The 9,538-nt window shown below is 39.6% G+C and overlaps 1 pseudogene across 1 annotated transcript; it reads right to left on the bottom strand.

Annotated features, from left to right (window-relative positions):
* Positions 1–6,820: 6,820 nt before the first annotated feature.
* LOC311633145 (keratin, type I cytoskeletal 18-like) lies at positions 6,821–7,857 on the bottom strand (annotated as a pseudogene). Its single transcript has one exon. The product of its transcript is annotated as a keratin, type I cytoskeletal 18-like (transcript).
* Positions 7,858–9,538: the final 1,681 nt, after the last annotated feature.

Genomic DNA, 9,538 nt, shown 5'->3' with positions numbered 1-9,538 from the left:
GACATTAGCCAAGGGACATTGTCTTTTTCTCTATAGCGATGAATAATAAATAAGTCTTCAAATCCCATGGGACTGGGAAGATAAGGAGTGGTGGTAACTGTAAAGAGAATAGGCCGTGATTTGAGGCAGCAGGAATTTATATATATAAAAGCCAAGCAATTGGAACGACCGGAACAACTGGAATGACCGGTTGCTATGACACACACTGTGGCCAGCCAACCTCCCATGGCCTCTCCCCCTTGGCTGGCTGGCCGTACCCCAACCCTGCACGAAATTGTGCACCAGGCCTCTAGTTCCCATATAATTCCCTGACTGGCATCTGTTTTGAAGAACAAAATATTTTTTATCTGTTTTGTAGCAAACTACAAAGTATTTCACTAGAAAGAGACTTCACCAGGAGAACCTGAGCTCCACAATACAATCTTAATATTGCTCCAAACAGATGTTCTTTCCTTTGTATCTAATTTACCATAAGAATTAAACACAGTAAAGGTCTTTCACTAAAATTGTGAGAGACTTCATCTCTAAAGGAGATGGTTTAGGCTCAGGATGACACTAGTAAGAAAAAAAAAGAGCAAGAGAAAGGAGGAAGAGAGGGAGGGAGGGAAAGAGAAAGGTTATGGGATTCAAACAAATTAACTGGAGAAATTTTGTGCAATTTCTGTTGGAAAATTGTTCTGCTGGCCTTAGTGTGGGTAAGAAAATGAGTTGCTCAGCAGAGATCTCTAAACAGTGTTTTTCAACCTTTTTTGGGCAAAGGCACACTTGTTTCATGAAAAAAATCACGAGGCACACCACCATTAGAAAATGTTAAAAAATTTAACTCTGTGCCTATATTGACTATATATAAAGTAATTCTCTTGAATAGGAATCAAATAAACACAAAGAAAGTATTTTATAATTACTTTATTATGAAATATTAAGTAAACAAAATAGTGAAAATTATAAAATTCTTGTCTTGTCTGCACCTAGGGCACACCAGGCAACATCTCGTGGCACACTAGTGTGCCGCGGAACAGCGGTTGAAAAATGCTGCTCTAAAGTACAGCAGCTAGAAGACAGTTCCTGTGTGCTGGCACACTTGCCTGGGTGGTGCTTGTTGGCTGTTTCTTCTGAGTTCCAGTTGTATGTGGTACAGTGTTGATACCTCTCTTTAATGTTTGCTCACCACAGGATGGGGATTAACCTGAACCTGAGGACGTGTAACAAGGCTTAATTCAGAAGTGAAAATTGGGCATCTCTAGCTCAGAAGCTCTCATCACAATTGTGCTATTATTAGCTCCCTGATTAGGCTGAATTTAGACTAGCATTCCTATTTCACCTGACAAGGAAATAGGAGGTTACTGCATTTAGATAGAAGGAAATCACGAATGTCAGCCTGCTATTTACAACGCTTTCAGATAAAAATGGCAAGAGTCACATGTTATCATCTTGAAGTGAATTTCAAGGTAGCCTGTTGCCTTCTTGGTATAGTGATTCCTGCTAATGCATTTCTTTCCTTTCATTAGATCCCAGATAGAAATAAGATGGACCTCTTCCTTTACAGTAAAGAAACTGTAATCCCATCTTGTGTCTCTCATTTCAATCAGAGACAAGATGACCTTACCATGTGCCTTAAGGTATTTCATGATTTCCAACCTCACGTCTTACTACTTTGCTCTTTATTCGCTTCATAGACTCTCCTCTGCAGTTCATTGACTAGGCCAGGCACACTCTTTCTCTTTTTTTAAAAAAATATGTTTTTATTTATTTGAGAGAGAGAGAAAGGGAGAGGGAGAGACAGAAACATTGATGAGAGACAAACTTCAACATCTATTGGCTGCCTCCTGCACACCCCCTGCTGGAGATTGAGCCCGCAACCCTGGCATATGCCCTGATGGAACCGAACCAGTGACCTCTTAATGCAGCTGTGGAAGCTTGTGCCAGGGACTTTGCTCTTACTAGTCAGTCCACCAACGAGGCTTTTCCCTCAGATCTCTTGGCTCACACCAGCATCTTTCAGGTCTCTGCTCAAATGCCATCTTATTAAGCAGTTTTCATCTGACTACCCTGTCTAAGTAGCATCCCTTTCCTCCTACTTCTGTTTCTCACTATTCCCCTTATTTTGCTTTATGTTTGTTTATTGTTGTTTTTATCACTGCCTGACAAATTATACATTTGTTTATAGTCTGTGTTCCTTCAATAGAATGTAATTTCCACCAGGGCAATGCCTATATATATATATATATATATATATATATATATATTTGATTTTTTACAGAGAGGAAGGGAGAGAGATAGAGAGCTAGAAACGTTGATGAGAGAGAAACATCGACCAGCTGCCCCCTGCACACAACCAAGGTACATGCCCTTGACCGGAATCGAACCTGGGACCCTTCAGTCTGTAGACCGACGCTCTACCACTGAGCCAAACTGGCTTTGGCAGCAGTGCCTTTTTTTAAAAAAAATTGCTGCTATGCTCTCAGTGTCTAGAATGGTATCTGGAAAATGAAGCAGATGCTTGATGGATATTGGTTGAATGAATGAATGAAACTGCTTTAATTTTTGCACCATAATATACAGGTTTGTTTGTTTTTATTTTCTGTAATATACTTAATTCTTCTGTGGCACATGGAGATTTATTTGTCATTTAACATTAGTAGTCATTTATTTTTGCAAAATATTATGTAGATACGAAACTTTTAAAAAAGATAAATATCAAACAAAGGACTTATGTGCATACATATGAGCCTAACCAGTGGTAAAGGACAATAGGGAGGTGGGGGCATGAGTGGGGAGGAGTGGGGGATTGGAATGGGGGGTTGAGGACAAATATGTGATACCTTAATCAATAAAGAAATTAAAAAAAATAAACTGAAAAACTGTTATTCTCTGGAATATCTGAGATCTGTCATCAGTTTTGCTCAAATAATTCCTATAAATATTTTTTAAAAAGATAAATATAATAAGATATGTGTGAAGGCTGCATATAAAGTTGGTTAATGAAAAATGGTCCAGGATTTCTCAGACTTTATACTTTTAATTTCAATTTCTATCTTTTTCTACCTAACTACACTCTATGTTAGGTAGACAAAGATAAAGACCAATAAAAGATATATGTACCCAACTTTTTATTATCTGTGCTAATGAACAGGCTACTTGCTGTAACTATTTTGCTGTGTTTGTTATTATACTTTTCCTAAGTTAAAGAAGATCAATGTTTTGGTTGAGAGTTTGGTTATAGGATATGTAGGAGAAAAAAGTAAACAAGAAAAAAGTGAGCATTGTAGCAGATGGTTTTATTATCTATTCTACTTAATGATGCCTAAGAATTTGAGAGCAAAATGTGCCATGGATGATGCTCCTCTTATTTTCCCCTACTGCACTTCCTTAGTTGCTTTCAACAAAAATAGACAATTAGGATTTTTATGTACATTAACAGACAAAAGAATTACTTTCCTGCAAATATACATAATGACTAAACATATATTATTTCAAAAAGTCATCACAAATGTATTTATGTTAATCATGTGTGAGTTTCAGGACAATGCATGTTCAGATAAAATGTCTTATTTTTATCTCATTATCTAGAAAACCTTTATAAAAAATGAGATTCTAGAATGTATAAGGAAAAAGATGTATTTTATGTAGAAAAGACGACATGAGAAAAGATTTGGATACAGGAGTGCTATGGTCCCATGAAAGGGTTCTGGAAGTTATTCAACACATTGTAGGCCCACAAAGTGTATCAAACCGTCTATGTATGTACAATTAGTATACACTTATTCACTTATTGTTTATTTAATTACCAGACATTACCTGAATCCCCATGAGGGGCCAGGAATTTTTGTTTGTTTTGCATTTTAAAATACAAAGGTGAGTAAATAAAAGGACTCTACCATCATGTTGCTCACCACCCACTTAGCAAGTGTAATTGGTTGCTTAGAAATCTATACAAGATATGGAGGAAGTGGTAGAGTTGGCCCCAGGAGGAAATTATCAATTCAAGTTGGGCAGAGTTTGTGTGATGGGAGAATGGAGTAGTGGAATCTAGGGAAGACTTAAGAATATATTTTGCATGGCAAGTAAGAGTTGGAGTGATGCTTAAAATGTTAATTGGTGCAACAAAATAAAGTTAGCTATATTGGACATCATCAAAATTAAAAACGTGTGCTTCCAAGAACTCCGTCTAGAAAGTAAAAAGACAAGCCACAGAATGGGAGAAAATTTTTGGCAAATCATATATATATAAAAAGGGACCTATATCTAGAATACATAAAAAAATCCTACAATACATTCTCTGAAATAAAAAATATTATACAGAGTCCTAAAAACAGAATGGAAGATTGCAAGAATCAAGTCAAAGATTTGGAACACAAAGAGCCAGAGGACACTCTTCTGCAGAAGCAAGAAGACAAGAGAATCCAGAAAGTTGAAGATAGTGTAAGAAACCTATGGGACAACTTCAAGTGAACCAACATCAGAATTATGGGCATCCAAGAAGATGAGAGAGAGCAAGATACGGAAAACATATTGAAAGAAAGAGTGACAGAAAACTTCCCCCACCTGGTAAAAGAAATAGACTTACAAGTCCAGGAAGCACACAGAACCCCAAACAAAAAGAATCCAAAGAGGACCACACCAAGACACATCATAATTAAAATTCCAAGAGCAAAAGACAAAGAGAGAATATTAAAAGCAGCAAGAGAAAAGCAGGTAGTTACCTATAAAGGAGCACCCATACGATTGTCAACTGATTTCTCAACAGAAACCATGCAGGCCAGACAGGAATGGCAAGAAATATTCAAGGTGATGAATAGCAAGAACCTACAGCCAAAAATACTCTACCCAGCAAAGTTATCACTCAGAATTGAAGGCCAGATAAAGAGCTTCACTAATAAAAAAAAGCTAAAGGAGTTCATCACCACCAAACCAGAATTATATGAATTGCTGAAGGGGGTTCTTTAGGAAGAGGAAGAAAATAAAGATAAAAATTATGAACAACAAATATGTAACTATCAACAAGTGAATCTAAAAACCAAGGAATCAAAAACCTGATGAACAATATTAACTGGTGAATATAATAGAATCAGAGGTATGGAAGGGGAGTGAACTGACGATTCTCGGGGAAAAGAGGAGCGGGGGGGGGGTGCCGGAAGAGACTGAACGTAAACTTTGCACCTATGGATGAGGACAATGGAGGGTGGGGAAAGGGCAGAGGGTGGGGTGGGAACCTGGTGGAGGGGGGGAAAATGAGGAACTTTTGTAATAATATGAACAATAAAAATTTATTTTAAAAAAATCCTACAATTCAACAACAATAATAATAATAATAAAAATAACCCAACTTAGAAAATGGGTAAAACATCTGAATAGACATTTCTTCAAAGGAAATAAATAAATGGCTTATAAGCTAAAAATGAGGACAATAAAAACCAAAACTACATTGAGTTAATACTTTATACCTACTAAAATGCCTACATTCAGAAAGACAGAGAATAATAAGTGTTGGTAAGGAGTGGAGAAATTGGCATCATAGTCACAAGTTCTACTCAAACTAAAGCAGAAAAATTGGCATTATATCCAAAAGTTCTATTCACACTATGTTTCTGCAGCATCTTTCTAACATTGTAACAAAATGATGCTTTCTGGACCTGCAGTACAGGGCCTGTACACTGGGGTGGGAATTTTGAGAACCACACAGTTTTACTCTGCTCAATTTTCTTTTTATCTATTTGTTCTACTTCCTGGGCGGTTTCATCAGCTTTACATCCCAAATCATGGGTTAAGTGTTTTAAAAATTTTGGCAATCAAATTTAACTTCCATGAGTACTTTCATGTTTTATGAATGTTTAAACACTTTTATTATCTAAGACAGCTTGTATGCAATAACCTCTCATCTCTCTGAGTTTAACTGGTTGTTACATTTTTTTTTAATTCTGTACCCTGCATTGACTATTTTCTGGAATTTGTTTTGTTTTGTTTTTTTCCTCCTGTTTATGTTTTAGCCTCTGACTATCATGTTGGAGCTGGTCCTTAAATGTGATGATTCTTGACTGTCTACTAATAATTAAAAGTGAGTTACAAAGAAGATGATTGGAAGCTCTGCAGGCTTGTATTTTGGTTGTTTTACTGTGCAGTGATTGGACAGGGACTGAGATGATTACCTCTAATAGTTTGTCCAGAAAAGAATTCTCCAACCTCTTGCAGGGACTGTCAGTATTCTGGGAGCTGAATGGAGGGTGGGGTTCTGAGTTTCATAATTCAATGTGCATATTTTTATTTAATCCTCTTGCTTTCAGTATGGACCCTCATCACTGCCTATAGCTGAGGTACAGCTGTTTTAATGTCTTAGGTGAGTAAAGCTTTCTTTAGCTAAGGAGTTCCTGGTTACATAGGCCAAGGACGGGTATTTTGAGATTTAACTTTCTCATGAAGACTTTCAACTAATGTTTCTTCTTCAGCTACACTGAGTGACAATATAAGATTAGTGGGGCATAAAGCTTAAAATTTTGGCCTTCCCCTAAAAGAAAAATAATACAAAAGTAATTACTGGACTTTGGCAGAGCCTGTGTAAGGGATTAAATTCGATTGCTGTCACTTCTTCATTTTACTTTCCTATGTACTAGTGCCTTCAATTTTGCAGTGCTCTGGGTAGACAATGGAATGCTTTCTGTGCAGCTGCTTTAATGTCTGTTCAGCTAAACCAGTTGCACTTGTCCATCCACTTTCTACCTTTATTTTGTTAACATTTCTTTATCTCCTATTATTATTTTTTTTAGTGATCTCTGAACTTTTTATTGGCCTCTTGCCTCTCAAGGGGTGCTCCACTTCTGCTGCCTTAATGTCTCAGAACTTTGGTGTCGTTGACCTCAGTTACCACTTTGCCACCCACAATCCTGCGAGGGTGGTCTTTTGCAGAGATTGCGTGGAGCTGCTGTTGTCCAGGGCATCATCAAGAGAAACATCAAGAGAAAAGTCCTCCCTTTTTCCAGCAGGCAGAGGAAAACTGCCTCCAGCTGGACCTTGATGTTCAGCAGACCCTTTTACTGGGTCTGGGCCAGCGAACTCCAGGTACAGCAGGATCCCATTGAATTGTTCCATCTGCATAGCATAGCATGTCTCCACTTCCCTCAGCTGTTCTCTAAACTTGCCTTCAGATTTTTCAGAGTCTAGGTCAGTCTCCAGGGACTGGATCATAGGTCTCAACTCTGTATCATGGTAGCGGTCTGTGAGGTGACCACTGTGGTGCTCTCCTTGGTCTGCTGGGACCAATACTTGACTAGCTTTTCTCGGTTCTTCCAAGCCAGCTGGTCATACTAGGCCTGGCTGTGCAACATGATCTTGCTGAGGTTCTGAGATTTGGGGAATTCAACTCCATGGTCACCCAGAGTTGGCAGTCTGGTTTTGTAGACCATTTACTTCCTCCTCATGGTTCTTCTTCATGAAGAGTAGCTCCCCCACGATTGCCTCAATCTCTGTCTCCAGCTGCATTGGTGTCATCAGTGACCTTTCAGAGCCCGTTGATGTCACTCTCCACAGACTGGCACTTGGCCAGCTACATCTTATACTTGACTCTGAAGTCATCTGCAGCAATTTGGACATTGTCAAACTGCAGAATAATGCAAGCACTGTGCACAGAACTTGCAAAGACCTTAGCCCTTAGTTCCTCACCTCGATGGTTTTGAAATAATGCCCCAGTCTCCAACCAGAGTCCCTTCTTTTTCAGGTGTTGCAGGATTTTGCTCTCCAGTCTCTGATTATCAGTCTCCAGGCTTCTCACTCTCTCCTGGAGGAGGCCAGGCCGTCATCCAGGCATTGCATAATCTCCTTCTCACTCTGGATGCTCCCAATGCCCCCCAGACTCCTCCCTGCCATTCTCACAGCCAGGCCTAGGACCCCCAGCTGCCCTGTACTCTGGTGGACAGACGTGGAAATCTGAAAGCCCAATCCCCTGCATAGACACTGGCTGCGCTGCTGGCTGGCTGGGCCTGGTCACCAGGCATGGAGCCCAGGTTCTGGTAGTTTGTGGAGAAGTTGGAGCAGGTGCTGAAGCAGGGAGGAAGGCGAGAGGCCAGGACTCAGGTTTGAGCAGTAATGAGTGCCGGGTCCATGACTCAAGTTATACGCTCCTATTATTTTTGTCTTTTTTCTTATGAGTTTTTAGGAGGAAGCAAAGAAAAATCTATTAAATTTAACCAGAGCTTCCATAAACTCAGTTTAGAGTTGGAAGAAATCATCCAGTTCAGGGGTCCTAGCCTGGATTTTAGAAGGTGTAGAACCTTCTTCTCCCCAAATTATACTCAAAAGTTGGTATGGCAGTCTTCTGTCTATTTTCCTGGGAAGAACGTCTATATAGTTTATCAGATTCTCAAAGGTTAGCAATCCCTTGATATTCACAATTGAGGACATTGTGATTAATAGAGACAAGGTCAGACATCTCCTTGATTTTATGTGCCTGACAATACAAAAGCCTTGGTTCTTAGTATAGAGATCATCTAAGGGCAGCATTTTCTAAGCGAAGAGCTTTCTGACTCTGGCTGTCCTCAGCACACTCTAGGCCCTAGGGTATATAAATATGGACATGGGCAGACTCTTTGCTCTTCCCCACTTGAAGGTCTTCTCCCTCATTTAATGATAGTTTTGTCTTCCATTGTGGGAAAGAGTCATTTTCTCTGAAAGAATGATGTCCATGGTTGTACACGAAGTAGGAGGATCTCAACTTGCATCTTACCTGTGTTTATCCCACATGTAGCCATTCTGGGAGATTCGGGTCTCAGGCTTCCCTAAATTTGCAAGGTCACCAGGAGTCTATCCACATAGCAGCCTGAGAAACCCGCTGAGCAATAACTCATTCTAAAGGAATAGAGGCAGCCTGGGGTTGGGTCGAGGCATTCTTCATTCAGCTCTTAAGGATTACTAAGTCTGAAGGCATTAAAAGTTATTTCCTACTTTGGTGGAATGGTGCCATACGGTTTATTCTTTGACAGCTTCAGGATGCTTCTATAGCCAAGGAGAGAGTCTCAGAGGACTTGGCAGTCACCTGAGGGAGCCAGGAAAGCAGGAAAATGGTGTTTATTATTCGGTAGCTGGGAGAAATGTAATCATTGCTTATGAGATACCTCCTAAAAAGGGGAGGAGATGTTTGGGGTCTTCTAATTGTGAGGCACTCCTATTGCAAGCCTCTTATTTGGTTGAGGCAGGGGAAACATGGAGCACATTTGCAATGTGTAAGGGCACCTATTGCTACAGAATGGGCATGTCCTTTTGTGCTTTGAACTTCAGGTATGTTATCTCATTAAAAATTCAATAGTCAGAATGATCTCCAAGCATCATCCCACCCTCAGGTCCTTTGATGATGAGATTTGAATTTCACCAACAGGAAATACAATGATTTGTTTATGGATCATTTTCCACAGAGTAAGGCTGCCAACAAGCCATCTTATGTTACTATCTGGAGACAGACTTCCCCGTGGGAAAAGCCTTCATTTTAATCAGTAAGGAGGTATGAAGTGTGAGGACTATGGGGCTCTGTTCCCCACAACCTAGAAATGCTGAT

This window comes from Pipistrellus hanaki (assembly GCF_964339955.1).
Source record: "Pipistrellus hanaki genome assembly, chromosome: 1".
Taxonomy (NCBI): domain Eukaryota; kingdom Metazoa; phylum Chordata; class Mammalia; order Chiroptera; family Vespertilionidae; genus Pipistrellus; species Pipistrellus hanaki.
This window is presented reverse-complemented; position numbering and strand designations above follow the sequence as displayed.